The 18329-nt window shown below is 33.4% G+C and overlaps 2 long non-coding RNA genes across 2 annotated transcripts; both read right to left on the reverse strand.

Annotated features, from left to right (window-relative positions):
* Positions 1–733: 733 nt before the first annotated feature.
* LOC128295617 (uncharacterized) lies at positions 734–2458 on the reverse strand. The gene is made up of 2 exons (XR_008286168.1): positions 1868–2458; positions 734–1033 (listed from the first exon to the last, which is right to left on the reverse strand). It is a non-coding gene; the product is annotated as an uncharacterized LOC128295617 (long non-coding RNA).
* Positions 2459–4220: 1762 nt separating this feature from the next.
* LOC128295599 (uncharacterized) lies at positions 4221–4776 on the reverse strand. The gene is made up of 2 exons (XR_008286136.1): positions 4620–4776; positions 4221–4521 (listed from the first exon to the last, which is right to left on the reverse strand). It is a non-coding gene; the product is annotated as an uncharacterized LOC128295599 (long non-coding RNA).
* Between the last annotated feature and the right edge of the window lie 13553 nt (positions 4777–18329).

Below are 18329 nucleotides of genomic sequence, written 5' to 3' on the forward strand. Positions count from 1 at the left end.
TGTGCTTTGGGACACGCCCGTATCCCATACCCATGTGGAATTTCTAGAATTTATTTTTCATTTCGAACCTACAAAGGTTTTCACACGGCCGAGCACACGACCGTGTCCCTCACACTGCCTAGACACGCCCGTGTCATCGCCCATGTCCAAAAACCTAGACATTTTGTTTATGACGTCATCATTCATTTAAGGGCACACGGCCAAGGCACACGCCCGTGTCCTTAGCTGTGTCCTCTACACGGTTGAGACACACAGCCGTGTCTCTACCCGTGTGTTTACTATCATGCATACTGACTTAGAAATTTTAGGTGCAGGGGACACACGGCCATTCAACACGCCCTTGGGGCAAACCGTGTGTCACACACGATCTAGACACATGCCCATGTGTCTACCTATGTGGACCATTTAAAGGCTATTTTCCAATCCAATAGTCACCCTCAATCATTCATGCATTCAAACATACTTTATAACATGCAACATGACATATTTAGGCATTCAATTATTCCCTACCATGGCACTTTCACATCTTTGTAATATCATCCTATTGCACATTCATTTGCTGCATCATTTAAAGGCATTCCAAACCAATTTCATGCATTATTAAACTTATTACCATAACTTCAAATTGAGCATTCATGCATATGGTCATTTTAATCTATTAGGTCATCCTTTATCCTTTAGCACCAGATTCATACATTACCATGCATTCATCGATCAACAATATATCACATCATTATTATGCACTTACCAAACAATAACATATCTTACCATCAAAACACTAGCGTATGCATGTATGGGTAATTAGATTACAACCCCAAATAATCAAATATGAGCCATATCACATGGCCATTACAAAACGAATCATCATCATAGGCCTTCACAATTTGGCCAAATAGCATGATACATATCACAAAATGATCAAGCTTTCTATACATGCCATATTCAAAATAATAATTTAACTATACCCAATAGTCTTTTGATAGTGTGATCGAATACTCCGACAACTTTCGATCCCCAAGCTAGCTTGGCAGAACTACAAAGAATGAAAAAAAAGGGGAGTAAGCATTAAAGCTTAGTAAGTCCACATACAAATAATATGAAATGATAGTAAAGATTCAGCATGCAAAACATAGTAGAATATACATAAGAATATTCATCATCAAACCCCTTTTTTTTTTGCTTATTAATCATACGCACATATATACTTGCTCATTGTAAACCAAACTTTATCAAGGCATTACTCATAGGTTTAACGTACATACCTGTACCCGATGTAAAGCATCGATAACCATACCTCTTTCATATGTCCTCCTCAGGACTGTCATCACATTTATTTTATTACCCATTGAACACTCGGAATACTATTGGATACGCGAAAACTTACACCTAAGTGCCACATATACATACATAGTCAAAGTTACCTCATAATATATGTACATCCATAATGAACTCGAACCAACTCAACGAGCTCAGATGTCACATGCATCGCATCCATAATGAACTCGGACCAACTCAACGAGTTCGGATGCTTCACATATATCACGAACTTGGACCAACTCAATAAGTTCAGATTTCTCACATATATCACGAACTCGGACCACTCAACGAGCTCGGATTTCTTAATTCCTAGTGACATGTCGCTTGTATCCTAAACTATTCCTAAGGTTCAAACGAGATTTTCCTTATTGCACATAATATCTTTATCGCACTTGCTCGTGACATCGTATGTAACGACCATAATAACATTCATGCTTTCGTAACGTTCAATAAGCTTATAACTCATAATCACAATGCAATATTTATCATAATATATTAAAGCATTAAAAAAAACATATTACAACACCATATTATTTGCATATGTACTTACCTCGGTACAAAAATGATGATAATCGAGCCTAATCGTCGTATACTTTATTCTTTCCTCGATCAAGTCCCGATTCACGTTTTTTTATCTATAATGCAAAATTTAACTTATTTATTATTCACCTTATTTAAATGGGTCCATAAATCATACTTTTTGTAAATTTACATTTTGACCCCTAAACTTTCACATATTTACGATTTAGTCCCTAGGCTCGTAAAATGGAATGCATGCATTTTCTTGGTTATCAAGCCTATTCGAACCTTTATTATGCTCATATCAGCCCATATTTTCTTTTATTTCACATTATTACTACTCACTTTAACATTTTTACAAACAAGTCCCTTGTTTAGGTGTTTTCACTAAAAATCACCTAGTAAAAGATGTTTATCATGCATCAAACATTCATATTTCTCCATTAATCATCAAAATACATGCATTTTGTAATGGGTCAAATTTCATACATGAACCCTAGCTAAAAATATAGCTAGAAAACGGGTAGATCATTCTTCAAGGACTTTAAAAATACAAAGAACATTAAAAACAGGGATAGGATGCACTTACAATCAAGCTTGGAAATGTTGAACAAACCCTAGCTATGGTTTTTTGCAATTTTCGGCAATGAAGAAAGAAGATGGAAGCCAATTTTGACTTATTTTTACCTTTTTATTCTTTTAATTACCAAATGACCAAAATACCCCTAGGGTTTCTCTTTTACATTTTTCCTATGCATGTCCATTTTTGTTCAAAATTATAGAAATTGGTAAAATTGCTAATTAGGACCCTCCAATTCATAATCTAATGCAATTTCATGCTTAAAGCTTCTAGAATGCGCGTTTTGCACTTTATTCAATTTGGTCCCTAAAATGCAATTAGACATTTTATGCATAGAATTTCTTCATGAAACTTTCACACATGCATGCATTCATAACATAACCCTCATGAGAATCATAAAATAATTATTTTTATCTAGGATTTGTGGTCTCGGGATGTTACATGGTTATCCTTACTTAATATGTTGCTAAGTTTTTTGTTCAAAAATGCCAAATAGGTTGATTGTTAGTGCCAATTATAAGCTGCTAGCTTCAACACCAATTGTAACTTAAGGAAAAGTTGAGGAAAATATGGCATCATATAACTTACCTTATTTGATGGTCATATTTTGAACAAATTGTATTAGTCCTTAAATTGTTGAATATTAAATATTGTTAATAGGACATTTATAAAGACTTTGTACTTGAGAATCAAGCCAAGCAAGAATCATGATGAAACTTTCAGTTCAATCCAAGTTACTGTAAATAGAAATTTTGATACTCAAAAGAGTTGGATACTAATAAGATATTTGTAGTAGAATATTGAAAACCTTTTAAATGAGCTATTTTAGAGTAATATGTGATTATAATTTGTTGTAATTCAACAAGCTTTTTTACTTGTATATATTCTTAGATATGTAAATTGAGAGAAAATTATAATTTTTTAATTAGGAGTTGGCTTATTGAATGTAAAGATTGTAAGTAAACAATTTACACCTAAGCTTTTAAGAGGAAAGTCTTAGAGGAAAAGTTAATTAGTTCAAGTATAGGAGTGAGATTGCTACTTGATGAGTGAATGAAACTTGTAGATTATAGTGGATTAACTCTTTGGATAAGTTCTCACAGACGTAGAAAGTTTTCAAACAAAATAAACAATTTTCTGGTATCCATATCTATTTTCCTAAACAATGTTGAGAAACAAAAATCAACAATCTTTTAGATTTTGTTATCTAATTTAATAGAGATTAAATTATATTCATTAATTTGGTTACTTGATGAACTTATTAAATTAAAGATTCATCACTATAAATTACTTTTTCGACTAAAAAAAATATAACATTAATCATTCAAGATTTGTGAAACAAAGAAACAAAAATCAAGAAAAAAAAGAATTAATTTCTTGTGATCTTCATCAATTCCAAGGTTAACTCTAATTTTTTATATTCGTAAAAATAATATAATTATGAAAATTCTAGAATTATTGATTATTGGGTTAAATATAAAATTAGTACTTAATTTTTTTTTTGTCCGTCAACTAAACCTGCACCTGAGTCTAACATCGTTAAGTTTAAGATAGGTGGCTGAATAAGATTGTGACACGTGGTATAAATGACGTCATGATGAGATCATAATCTAATTTTTTTTTTAAAAAAACTCTTTTTTTCTTTTGACTTTTCTTCCCCCCAAATTTCTTCTTCTTTCTTCCCTCAATCTAGATTTCTCTTTCTTGTATGGAAATTACAGCCAACAATCTTTTGTTTGCTTAAAAGAAGCGAAAAAAATTATACGTATCTTTTAATCTTTCCCAAGTATTTTTGCAATGGTAGTTTTGGATATTAATCATGCATTCCATTGAAAACAAACAATCTAAGATGTAATTAATAGAGAGAAATATGAAACATACAAAATAAGTTTTGAAGGAAGGTTTCTAAGAAGTGCTTCAAGTCGATCAATTTTCATCCCAACATCTAAAAGCTTGGAACGAGCGGCAATGTCTATAACGCAATTTCCATGGTCTTGTAGTGATGGGTCATTGTTGTTTACTCTATTTTCTATGTCTTCCACCAACTTTAATGCTTCTTCAGCTTCCCTTATCCATGCATCTGCCATTAAAGCTTGCTTGTACATCTTCAAAAAAGTAAATGTTGTGATTCAAAAAGAAAAAAAACAGTAATTTCTGGTCTAATGACTCAAAAATATGAACAACTCAACCAATGGTATTGTACCAGATCAGAGGAAACTCATATGGAAACTTTGTTGAATCAATTATTTTTCCATTTAAGTTGCTCTTTGGGTGTTAAAATGATTGGAGTTTCACCTATTGTGGTTAGCAACCTTAGATCATCTACAGCTGTAAGGTTTTTTGTCCATGAAAATCATATGGTCTGCAATTTCTCTTTTTTCTTTCATGTGAGGACAATTATTACTATCAGTTCCATGAAATGGACATGATTTTGACATATTGTCTATATGTATTTTAGTAATATTGTATGCAATTTATAATGACAATATGCATTTATTTAATTCTTCAGAAAAAAAAAAGTAACTTTTAAGGTTTTTTACTATAATAATATTAAAAAAAAAATAGGTTGCCTTCAGGATAATTTACCAAAATGGTATACTTCAAGTGATGGAGAATTTTCTGACAAACACAGTGAAAAAAATATATATAAAATAATGGGTAGAAAACAATGAAAAAAATAAAATAATGGGTTGAGGGCATCTCATAGGCGGCACCGGTTGTGGGATAATCATAGGCGGCACCAACGGTGGGCCTGTCAGAGGAGGCACCAGTGGTGCCTTTCTGACAAGCATCACCCCTCTAGTATATCTCCACCCTGCTCCCCCCATTCGACTCCTACCAGATTGGAAAAAAAAATTACAGAAGAAGATAGGGAGAATAGAAGAGAAGAAAGAAAGAAATGAGAAGAAAGAAAATAAAAGGTAATTTTTTATTGTTATTTTTAAATAAAATAGAATATGATAAGAAAAAATTATTTTGTTAGTATTATATAGTTTGTTTAGTGTTATTTTTATGTTTTGTTTTAAAAGTTATTTTGTTTATTGTGATATGTTAGTAAGTTTTGTGTTTAGATTAATTATTTGTTTATTGTGAATGTTATGTTTTAAATTTTTAAATATATTTGAAAGTCATTATGTTAGTAAAACTATTATAAAGTAATTGTTAATTAGTGATAACAACTGAAAATATTTTTGTTATACATATTGTTAGAAATGGCAACATATTTGGTATTGCCTGATAAGATAATAATTTTAGCACAAAGGAAGAAAGTTGATAAGATGATGAGAGAAGTGCAAGATTACAGAATGAAACCAGAAGAAGACATTGTTCAACACCTTATGACCGTAAATCGAAAGATGTAAAAAGTGTTGTAGAAGGGTCATGAAATGATTAGAAACAATAAAGCACAATACTTAACCCTTAGAGGGACATTAATAGAACAGGAGCATCAAATTATTTTAGACGAACTTTGGAAGACATTGATACCACGAACCTATTGGAATCTAGTTATAAACTTTGCGAAGTTTATAATCTCTTATGAAGGAAAATAGCAAGACAAAGTATAGGTTCACGGAAGTTAACTGGGAAGCAAAATTTGTTTGAAAAACCATGAATGGATAAATTAGTTGTTAGGAAATTACCAAGAGAACTTGTATATTCAATACCCATTATAAAGATTGAAGGGCCAAAAGATCCCAAGGAATTTCCAAATTGGATTGTAGAAGATGAATATGAAGAGAATCAAGACTTTCTAAATTGGATTGTAGAGAATCTCCTAGATGAAGATACGGGATCGGAGATTGAAGAAATTGTAGAACTGAATTTAAGTGGTTAAATGTAAAGATAAATGTTGTTCATGTACAAAATGAGAACTGAAAAAGTATGGGCTTATGAATGAAAAAAATTGCATATTGATTAATTAATTTTGTATTTAAGTAATTTATTTGTTGTTCAAAATTGTTTTGAGAAATTTTGTTTATTTTTTAACAGATTGAGTATTGAAGATGGATAATCAGTTTTTCTTATGCGTTTATTTCGATAGAATCATCTTGACAATAACCGTTGGATGCATATTTGAATGTCGACAACAAATAGCAATGAGATTTTGTAGAAATGTCTCGTTGGATGATATGAAGGGAAGGATTAACGCAAAAATTGTTAGACGTTAGGGGAGAAAGATCTCAAAGTTTTTCTACAAGTTTCCAGTTTCGATAGATCCCATCAAATTCACCGAAATGGAACTTGTAGACAACGAAGACGTGGAGACAATGATAGCTCTTTACTATGGGAATGGGAGTGACAAAAATGCACCGATTCACTTATTTCCTGAGCTAGCCTGTATGGAGCAAAATGAAGATCTCACTGCATGTGGTGAAGAACATAGAGCTCAAGAACCGTGCGTGGTGGATCCAATATCGTACTTTGATAGTGAATCAACTATACGTGAGATCGGTATCAATCTTAATATTACACCCGATATTGATGTGGTTGGTGATGATGGATACGATAGTAGTGATCTTTTTTATCAAGAGGTCGATAGTGATAGTGATCTCGATGTGGACGATGCCCCCAATAATATTGACGATGAAGACGTGAATGACAATGGAAGCATTAACACGTCTTCAGTAGGGACCGAATGTGACATATTGTAGTACACAATAATCCTGGGCCATACATGTCGCTCATAGACCTCGACACGGCGCATGTAGCTGAGTTCCCGAAGTACCCTAAAATACTTTCTGCTCACCAACTGGCCATAAATTCTGAGCATTAGCAGTTGTTGGTAGGCCAGAGATTCAAAAGTAAAGAAGAATACGTATTTTCTATTAAGCGGTATAGCATGAATATATCAATGGATTACAAAGTTGCAGTGTCTAAACTGACATTATATATTAGAGAGTGTTGGAAGTCGGCGGAAGGCTGCAATTGGCGGGCATGAGCTGCATTTATTCAAAAATCGCAGATGCAGGAGATAGCAAATTTGTTGGGCCTCACACATGCACATCAACATGTATGACAGAAGCCTATGGAAAACTTGATTCCAAAACTATCTATACGTTTATCATACCAATGGTGAAGGACATGCCAACCATTAAAGTTTCAGTACTGATTGTCAAAATGTAGGCATGATTTCAGTATCGAGTATCATATCAAAAGGCGTGGATAGCAAAATAGATAGTAATGGAGCAATTGTATGGGGATTTCGATGCGTCGTATAACGAGCTACAGGGATGGATAGCCGCTATGCTGGAGTACATATCGGGGACTGTCATTGAGTTACAGACACAACCTTATTACGGCCCGGATGACCAATTACAACTAGGAAAAATAATTTTCCATCGGATGTTCTAGACGTGATCCATTTGTGCGAGCATTTCCCCACTGCAAGCCGTTTGTACAAGTAGATAAGACCTGGCTATATGGAAAATATACACAGATCTTACTTCTTGCGGTTGCTCAAGACAGCAACAGGAACGTGCTCCTGATATCATTTGCCATTGTAGATAAGGAGAACATGGAATCATGAGAATTCTTCCTTACAAACCTGTGGAGGTATGTTATTAGCAATAATAATATTTGCATCATCTCCAATAGAGGGAAATGATTAATTGCTGCTATTAGGCTTTTCGGTGTACCATGGAGATTTGTTTACTGTATCCGACACATCGCAGCTAACTTCCATCAAGATTATAAGAATACAGACTAGAAGAGACAAGTTGTGAAAATGGGTAAATGATTACCTTATCTTTTCAACATATGTTTTAATGCTTTAGGGCAATACTATAACTTATCTTTCCTTAATACATATACAACGCACGAGCTAGAGCCACATATTTTCTGCCAAAGAATGACTCGAGTTGAGAGTGACATGGAGGGTCAAATGAACACATCTTTCCGAAAATGGTTGGGTACTATGAAGTTGTGGCAATGGGCTCAAAGTTTTGACAAGGACTTTTGTTATAGTCAAATGACCACAAACTTAGTGGAAGGGGTCAACACTGTGTTGTTGAAAACACAACATCTTCCGATTTCATCTATCTTTTCGGCTACATTCTACAGGTTGGCTACCTTAATACCAAGAATGGGTCAGCAACAAGTCAACCAGATGGAGGCAGGACACGTGTTTGTCAATGATGTTAGAGATGCAATGGTTGCAAACCGTCAGATGGTGAGGTCGATGAATGAAGAAATATATTCACTACGCCATGAAACATTTCGTGTTATGGAGACCATCGGTCATCGACCTGATATACCACTTAAGTTCTATGGAATTGATCTCTGGAACAGACAATGTGATTGCAGGAGGTTCCAAACACTTCATTATCCATGTGCGCATGTCCTGGCAGCGTGTGCTAAGGTGAACCTTAATGTTAAACAATTTTTTGATGATGTGTACACACTCGAGCGCACGTTACGTGTTTGGGAAAATGAGTTCCTCGTCCTGCTTGACTTGTCTATATGGGAGGTGCTCCGATGACTTTTGAGCTTGTCCACAATCATCCAAAATCCGTAATGAGATGGACATTAGGGAGAAATCCGACTGTAAGCATTGTGGATTATGCAGGTTAGCTGGTCAAAATGGGAGTAAATGCCCACAGCGAAATTATCATGTTGGACAATCATCATGATCGGGTAGGAATTGAGTCTATGTTGTAATGTATTTAATTTATATAAAAAAATTATATTGTAAAGTTTGTTCCAATTAGATTAATGTTGTAATGTATTTAATTTATAGTACAAGACTAAGTTTGTTAAAGTTTAGTGTTTTAATGTTCAAAATGTCCAAATTAATCTAATTTATGTTATGGTCAAATTTTGTTACAATTTTCAAAGTTCCAATTAATCTAATTAAATATATACAAAAAAAAATACAAACTTTTTAATATCAAAACCCAAGAAACCCCAAAAATTGATGGTTCAATGGTGTGGTCCTAGGGGTATACCTATACGGAGGTCGACGTTCACTTGTGGGTGATTGTGATACATAGAAGAAAAATCATATGGCTCGAATGGCATCGATGAACTTAAGCCGGGAGGAGTGCCATGCTGTAGTGGATACAACCCAGGACGAGTAGAGTACTACGGTGGATATGGGCCGAGGGTAGTGCTGTACTACGGTGGATACAGGCTGAGAGAAGTGTTATGCTGTGGTGGATACGACCCAAAGATATCAAACCCGTAATGGTACCCGCCCCCTAACGAGCCCGGGAAATAGTCATTGTCAGGCAAATCTGGATGATAAGAAGTATCAGCCGAATGTGAATGCGATCGCTTGGACTCGGCCTCCGGCTGTGGCTCAGGCTCCACCTCTCACTCGGGCTCTAGATCTGGCTGTGTATCGGGCTTTATATCGCCATCGCTCAGATACCCCAGTCATTTATCAGACGTATGGGGACTACAGTCGACTAGCCACCAAGTAAATATGGCTTTCCCATACTAGAGTACCATTGTATGTACTCTAACGATGGTTGCAAATCAGAATACATATCCATCTAAGGTCTTCGACCCATCCGATTATCCCACATCACAACATATCTCCAGTGCACAACCCCCCAATGCATTCCATATTTCCCTCTCTTGTTGATGCCGTGAACCTTCCCCATCTCCATTGGCGGATCCGGGATATACTGGATGCAAGCAAACTGTCGTAGTACTCGATCCCCGTGGTACCACTCAACTACATTGAAATTGATAATTGGTGCGCTAATGCACCAAAATTGAGAATGAATGTAGGCAGATGAGGGTATAATAGCTACAATTTCTGGTCTACGATATGGCATCCAAATGAACTGCACGATTAATACCATGGTTAAAATTTAACACCGTTTGAGTAAGATATATAAAGTAATTACATGTCACGAATATTGGATAGCTTATCCCTTCGCCGGCATGTTGTTCAATCATCAAATGATATATCGGGACAGTGTACGACTTCCTGATACCCGGATAAATACTCTATCTACAAAAATAAATTTCAAATAAATATAGTATCGTTAGAATAGTATCATTATAAAGAAACTGTCAATTAATAACAAGTTAAATTTTATCACCTGTTAACTAGTGGATATACGTATGGTTGGTGACTAACCGATGCCAAGAATGACATCTAGAAAAGAGCCTATTACTGCAACAATATAAGGTATCCGCCTATGTCTACGGTATGAGGCTTTGTCGTCCGACAAAGCTCACGATACAACATAGCCAAAATTGCGGAGCCCCAACTATACGAGCAAACATTATGCAAATCAGCTAATAGAGATAAATACTAGATATGAACCATGTTGTTGTTCGCATCGAGCATCAATACACCCCCTATAATATGCATAATGTACACTCGAGCTGCGCACATCAACTCTTCTTCAATGGCATTAACTGATAAATGCTCAAAATTGGCTTTCAGCTATGTAAATTTTAAACCCAAAAAATTAGACTCATCATCGCCGGACAAGGCTCCTAGTAGGCTATAAAAAAGTGTAGCTGGCTCAGCTATCGCACTTACGTCCGTTACGGAACTCCCGTCGATTGGGAGCTCAAGTTGCAATGCAACATCCTTCAGAGTGATAGTGCACTCCCCACATAACAAATGAAAAGTATGGGTCTCCGAGCGCCAACGCTCGACCAATGCAAATATTAAATCGTATTGCAAATCAAACGTCTAGATCAATGCTGCTGACCCGAATCTAGCTAGCTCCAAGTAGGGCATCAGTCATGCATCCGGAGAATAGCTTAAGCCATTCACCTGGCCCCTTAATACGCAGTATGAGCCCTGACAATGTTAAATTGCAGAAAATAGTTATAATAACATAAATTTATTTCCGTAAATTAATTAGATCTTTTTTTAATGGAACCCGTGAGTAACAAATAACAATATATTACCATATTATTAACTGTGTCAGCTAAGTGAGGATCTTTCTTAATCAATGAAGCTATTGCGATGCCTGCAATTTCAAAATAAATTTCGGTTATTAATTTCAATGTTTGATGGATTTTAAATATTTATCAAAATAACTAAATTTTATATATTGCTTTTAATTGCAAAAAAATACCAAACAGTTTTTTCGATAGCATATTTTTTGCCATACTACATTAAAAAATAAATATATCCAATTCAAATACAAATATTATATTATTATTTTAAAATGATAATAAGTAAAATATTTTGGTTTAAATTATAATATATATAATATACCGGCATGTAGTTCAATATATTTTGGTATTTATTTTATTTTTAAAATATACTTTTTAATATTATTTTTATATTATTTTAATACATAATTTTCAAATGTATTATTTTAGTGTTTTTATATTAATTTAGTAAAAACTCGATTTTGGCCCTTTGTTTTTATTATTTATTTTATTTTTGGATTTTATTTTTAAAATATACTATCTTCATATTTTATTTTTATATTATTTTAGTACATAATGGTTCGAATGTATTATTTTAGTGTTTTTTTATATTAATTTAGTAAAAACTCGATTTTGGCCCTTTGTTTTTATTATTTATTTTATTTTCAGATTTTATTTTTAAAATATGTTATTTTTTATTTTATTTTTATATTATTTTAGTACATAATGGTTTCAAATGTATTATTTTAGTATTTTTTATATAAATTTGTAAAAACTCGATTTTGGCCCTTTGTTTTTATTATTTATTTTATTTTCGGATTTTATTTTTTAAAATATGCTATTTTCGTATTTTATTTTTTATATTATTTTAGTACATAATGTTTTAAATGTATTATTTTAGTGTTTTTATATTAATTTAGTAAAAACTCTGGTTTTGGCCTTTTTTATTTTTTTTTTTTCGTATTTTATTTTTAAAATAAACTATTTTTGTATTTTATTTTATATTATTTTAGTAAAAACCGCCAGACCAGTTTTCCCAAAAAGTTATTATTTTCGTGTTTTATTTCTTTCCGTATTTTATTTTTTCATTAAGATATTCTTTTAATATTTTTTATACTATTTTGTAAAAAACCTCATCACATAAAAATAAAAAATATAATCAAAATATAGCATGCCAAATAAATTTCATAAAAATATATCGAATTAACCTAAAACACACTTAGCAAATAAATTACATAAAATAATAATAAAACATTTTTGTACATAACATACATAGGCTTTTTACTTCAATAAAAATTAAAAATAAATTATGAATATATATAAAAATAAAATAAATACAAACATACCTTAATATCTCTTTTAACCAAATTATACCTTGCAAAAAATAAATTTAAAAATTAAATCAAAATCAATCAACAATAATAATAATAACTAAAATAAATAATTTATTTCCTTAAATTAACAACTAAAAATTATTTCCTTAAATAAATTAATTACTCAATTTATAAAAAAAAAATTACCTTTTTTTTCCTTTTTTTTCCTTCCCTCCCTCTTCTTCTCATTCTCATTCGCTTTTTCTTTTTCTTTTTTCTTCCCTCACCAATGCCGCCTCCTTTTCCTCCTCCTCCTCCTCCTTCTTCTTCTTCTTCTTCTTCTTCTTCTTCTTCTTCTTCTTCTTTCCCTTTCTTCTCCTTCACTCACGCATCAGCAGAAACAAATTAGGGACCATTATAAGGTCCCCAAACACATAAAAAAAACAAAACATGGTAGCATTGAAACATTCCATCGGTGCAGGGTGTTGCCTCTGGCAGCCCAACCATTGGTGCCGCCTATGGCAGTCCAACAACCGGTGCCACCTATGAGATGCCTTCGACCCATTATTTTATTATTATTTTACTATTTTTGACCCATTATTTTATATTTTTTTTCACTGTGTTTGTTAGAAATTCAAGGTGGTGCCGCCTATGCACCACCCACCATCACTTGAAGTATACCATTTTGGTAAATTATCTTGAAGGCAGCCTATTTTTATTTTTTTTAATATTATTATAGTAAAAAACCCTAACTTTCAATATTTTCTCGAGAAAATCCTCTGCAATTTATGCCGAGAGTGCTCACTAGGAGGCTTAGGAAGTAGCATTCAAGAACAGCTCAACATTGCAGTAGATTATAAAAGAAATCCAAGTTGAGGAAAGAAGAAGAAGAAGAAGAATCGATAGAAAAAAATTTGGGGTGGGAGAAAATTCAAAAAAAAAAGTTCTTTTAAAATTTTTTTATATTATAACATCATTATGACGTTATTTATGCCATGTGTCACAATCTTATTCTACCACCTGTCCTAAATTTAATGGCGTTAGACTCATATACTGATTTAATTGACTGAAAAAAAATTCGGTTACCAATCTGAGACCAAAAAAAAAAAACCCTTAAATACCAATCCAACAGAAGTGAGCAAGTTCATGTACTATTTTATATTTAACCCTTAATTATATAATATTAAATTTTTAGTTTGTATAATATTATTGTTGGGGACCAATCCGTATAAACAATGAAATGAAAAATATAAAGAAAATAGAACACAAATTTTACGTTGAAAACTTCTTCGAAAATGATAAAAATCACAGGCAAAGGAGATTTCAAATTTTTACCAAACAAGCAAACGAAAAATAATACAAGATAGAGAAAATAAATCTATTTTGGCCCGTCTCGTCGTCTCAATGTCCCAACACTCCTCGTCGTGATGTTGAGCCTATTTTGGTCCTTCTTAGGTTGCTCGACGATTGTCTTTCTAAATGCCTACAAAGAGTCTAATAAATACGAGATAAACCCAAAATTGAGAAGATAAAATTTTATATTGGTTACATTCTTCACCAACTTGATGTCATCCGAGCTTACTTTATATTTTGCAAAGAATTTGTCTATCTTTCAAGGACAAGATCATAGCCACAAAAATAAAAAATGGCATTAGCAACCGGGCGATATTGTAAAGCACCTGATAAGTAGGCCAGAACATGAACATAAATTTCCAAATTAACCCCTCTAAGAATATCCCCCTAATTAGTCGTTAGTTTATTACACGTCAAATAGAGAAGTGTCGTTAATTGCTAACCGCGTGATGGATCCTGAACACATCGTTCATCTGTCTCATATTTCGAGGTTCTTATACTAAACCAGATTATGAATGGTTTAGTACCAAAAAAGGTATATTTTCGTAAATAGTTTTAGAAATGTGATGTTTCAAAAAATAATAACGGGTATGGACAGAAAATCCAAAAACGTGCTAACGTGGACACATTTTCAAGGGAAAATCCAGAAAAACGCTTCTACATCAGCGTTTTTTTCCTTATGTCAGGCAAAAACGCACTGATTTGGACGCGCTTTAGTAAAAAGCGCTAACAAAGATGCTCTTTTGGACGTGTAATCCTCTGTGGGTTATTTACAAATTAGGGCCTAGATTTAGGGTTTTGATGTTTGATTAGGATTTAGAAAAAAAATTAAATTAAGGTATCAAGTTTTTAATTGTTTAGGATTTTTGGGTTTGATTAGGGTTTAGAAAAAAACAAAATAGGGTATTAGTTTTTAATTGTTTAAGGTTTTACAGTTTAAATTTTTTTTAATTGCTAAGTATTGTTCTGGGAAAAAATTTGACAAGATGGGTTCTAAAAAAATAAATTTGATGTGATATGTTTTGAAAAAATTATTTTAACGAGATGGATTTTGTTTTTGTTTTTATAAAAAAAAAATGCTCTAAGTAGGATGCACAGTTAGTAGTATATTTGTTAAAAATATTCCAAAGAACTTCTATTTTATTAAATGAAACAATATAAAAATAATATGTATGAAAATATTCAAAAGAACTTCTATTTTATTAAATGAAGCAATATTAAAATAATTTGTACAAAAATATTCAAAAGAACTATTTTATTAAATGGAACAATATAAAAACAATTTGTACAAAAATATTCAAAAATAAACCAATGCATGTGCCGTTCAGAATCAATGCCACATAGGTGTGGTTGATGGTTACGTTCTAGATTCCTTCTTGGTTCAGCTTCCGGGCAGGGTTGTGGTTGTTCGGGATCAGCTTTTGGTTGTGGGTGTTGGGAAGATGACCCACCTTGATAGAACAAAGATCGCGGATGTGTTTGCATCACCCACGGCGAAGGAGCATAACCGACTTGAATACCATAAGGCGATGGGGATTGAAAATGAGTTGAGCTCCCCGATGGTGCCTCGTGCGGTCCCTCCTGTGATGATAGCCTACATATCATCGGTTGTCTCAAAGTCATCGGGAAATGAGATGCAATGGGCCATACATTCTAACATGGCATAGGAGTGGAAAAAGGATGCACATAAGGGTTAGGATACACACCTTGCATAATCTGAAGGGGCTATAGTGTGGGCATCGTCGCTTGCTCTGTTGGGGTCAGTGATTGCGTTGCCATGTTAATGGGCCCACTTCTCCATCCATTTTCCTTGAATTTAAAGGGCCATGTCGTTCTCTTTCGACATGGATTTGCCAACGCCTCTAATCTTCCGAGAGCAAATATGGCTTGCCATGGATCCTAAACCATGACATGTAATCCGTATCGCACGCTAACTCCAAAACGATAATCAGTTCGCGAGTAAGTATATTATCGTACCGATTTTTCCACATTTCAATATATTCCGAGTGGAAGAGTGGCCAATGCGTATCCAATCATCGTAAGTCAATTTTGTGCTCATCATCAAGCACTTTAGGTGCCACAGGAATTGGTTGTCAAAATACGAATTGCTGCAACACTTTATCCATCTGGTGTATCTCGACGATAGCGTAGCTGACCAATGTGACCCTAACATGCCAAATGTTCAAATTCTATAAGAATTCATTCGGAATTACTGCCCAAATTGTCAGATCCTCGTATAGTGTCCATTTAAACTATATGAACATGATAAAAAATTAGTTATACACATAATACTAAATACTAAATACAAAATCGACTATATATAGTTCAAAATGAAATAAATACTTACATGCACTTTCGACCATTGGTTTAATAGAAGCCATATGTCTTCAAGAGCAGTAGGTATTCCCCCGTAACTCAGCGAATGGTTCCACCTATTTAAATAAAATTTTAGCATAATATTTTATTTTAAATCTATTTAATAATTGTAAAATCTAATATAAGTTTTACCTTGTTACGAGTGAGAATGTATACAAGTGGTCCACTCGAGGACATAAAAATGGAAAGCGAAATTGAGCCCATGATTGTAGTAGTGATAGGCAACCCCCAATTTTGATTTTATTTAGTTACATCGTCCGACACATCTCCCAGTACAATGTCGCCAACACGGCAGACCCTCAATTGAATTCGCCAACTACTCTAAAATCAATAAGTCTCAGCAGCCACCTTAAATGTACGAGGTTTCGTGACTTGTCCGGCATCAGATAACCTCTGAGGATCTGAAGGATATACGCCTGAGCATATTGTACTTTTTGTACTTCTATTGAATCATCCCCCAACACCGGGAATGTCTATCGTAACAAGCCTATATCGATCTAACCTCCGTAAATAATGTCTGAAATTGCACCCAAAAGATCGTAACATATGGCTATTGAGCGGACCTAGTGAGTACGGACCCATTCACCGGTAACCCCAACTGTAACTGCACATCTTCCAAAGTGATGGTACATTCCCCACATGGAAGATGAAATGTGTGCGTCTCGAGTCTCCACCTTTCCACAAACGCACTGATGAGTTTCGGGTCCAACTTGAACCCTCAGCCTATATTGGCCACATGCCAAAAATCGGGTTCCTTTTCCCTTAAGTAATTTTCAATCAACGGTGATGGAGGACTAGGTAGATTACAAATAAAATATTGTAACACTCGATCTACCGACTATTATAAAAAAAATCATAAAAAATATTAATTAAATTATAAAAATTAAATAATATTAAAAAATTAACCCTTACCATTTGCGTTTGGTTAATGGAGATATGTTTATCATTGAGACGAATTAATTGTCGGGCCATTGCTAACATGATCAAATTTCTTAGAAATTATAAAAAAAAAAAACAATACTAATTCAGACAAAAAAAATAAAAAAAATTAGAGAGCTTTGAGAGTTTTTTTGAGAAATTTAGAGAAAAATGTGGAAAAATAATAAAATTGATGTGAAAAAATGGAATGGGAGACTTTATACTTTTTTTCCTGATGGTTGGGCCCAACGGTCAGATTTTTAAATGGTCGTTAGAGACGGCTGTTGGAGGATTATACGACCAAAAGCGCGTTTCTTGTCAATGCTTTTACTAAAACACATCCACGTCAGCGCGCTTTTACCTGACACAAGAAAAAAAACTTAACGTGGAAGCATTTTTTAAACTTTTCTCCTAAAAACACGTTCACGTCAGCATATTTTTTAGTTTTAATACATACTCACTATTATTTTTTGAAACGACTAATTTCTATAAATAATTTTAGAAATGACCTTTATTGGCAGTAACCCTGATTATGAAGGTCCCATAGAGGTTGAGATAAATAATGGTTTCGTTAAATCTTAAATATTTTATATTTAAGGTCGTCAAATCTTGATTTTTTTATCCTAAAATTAAGTGGTCAGAACCGATTGACTAGAGACACAAAATTCGGAATACCTTCGAAAAGACAGGAACTCAGGACCTAGCCGCTGAACACATATAGGCAGGTTTAGATATTCTTTCCGGTTAAAAACACTATCTTCGCAGTGTATATGCATGAGATAACACGAATATATATAAATATATTTATGTACGCTTTTTTTTTAATTTATGAATTAAAAAGTTTACTTAGTGAAATAAAGGAGTTGAAAATTAATTAGTGAAATAGTTGAAATTCGCATTGAAGTAGCCAAGTTCGAAGTCGGGACCAGGAGGTGCCAACTTTCATTCATGATAGTTACTTGCGATTATTTTTTCTTTTCAAAATTTTATCTTGAAATTTTGATAAAACTATAAGGGATCATTTGTGATATTATTCCATTTTTTAGTTGAGTCATTGTTCCTTTAAACCAAAAATGGAATAATATCACAAATGGCTCCTCATAATT

This window comes from Gossypium arboreum, chromosome 7 (assembly GCF_025698485.1).
Source record: "Gossypium arboreum isolate Shixiya-1 chromosome 7, ASM2569848v2, whole genome shotgun sequence".
Taxonomy (NCBI): domain Eukaryota; kingdom Viridiplantae; phylum Streptophyta; class Magnoliopsida; order Malvales; family Malvaceae; genus Gossypium; species Gossypium arboreum.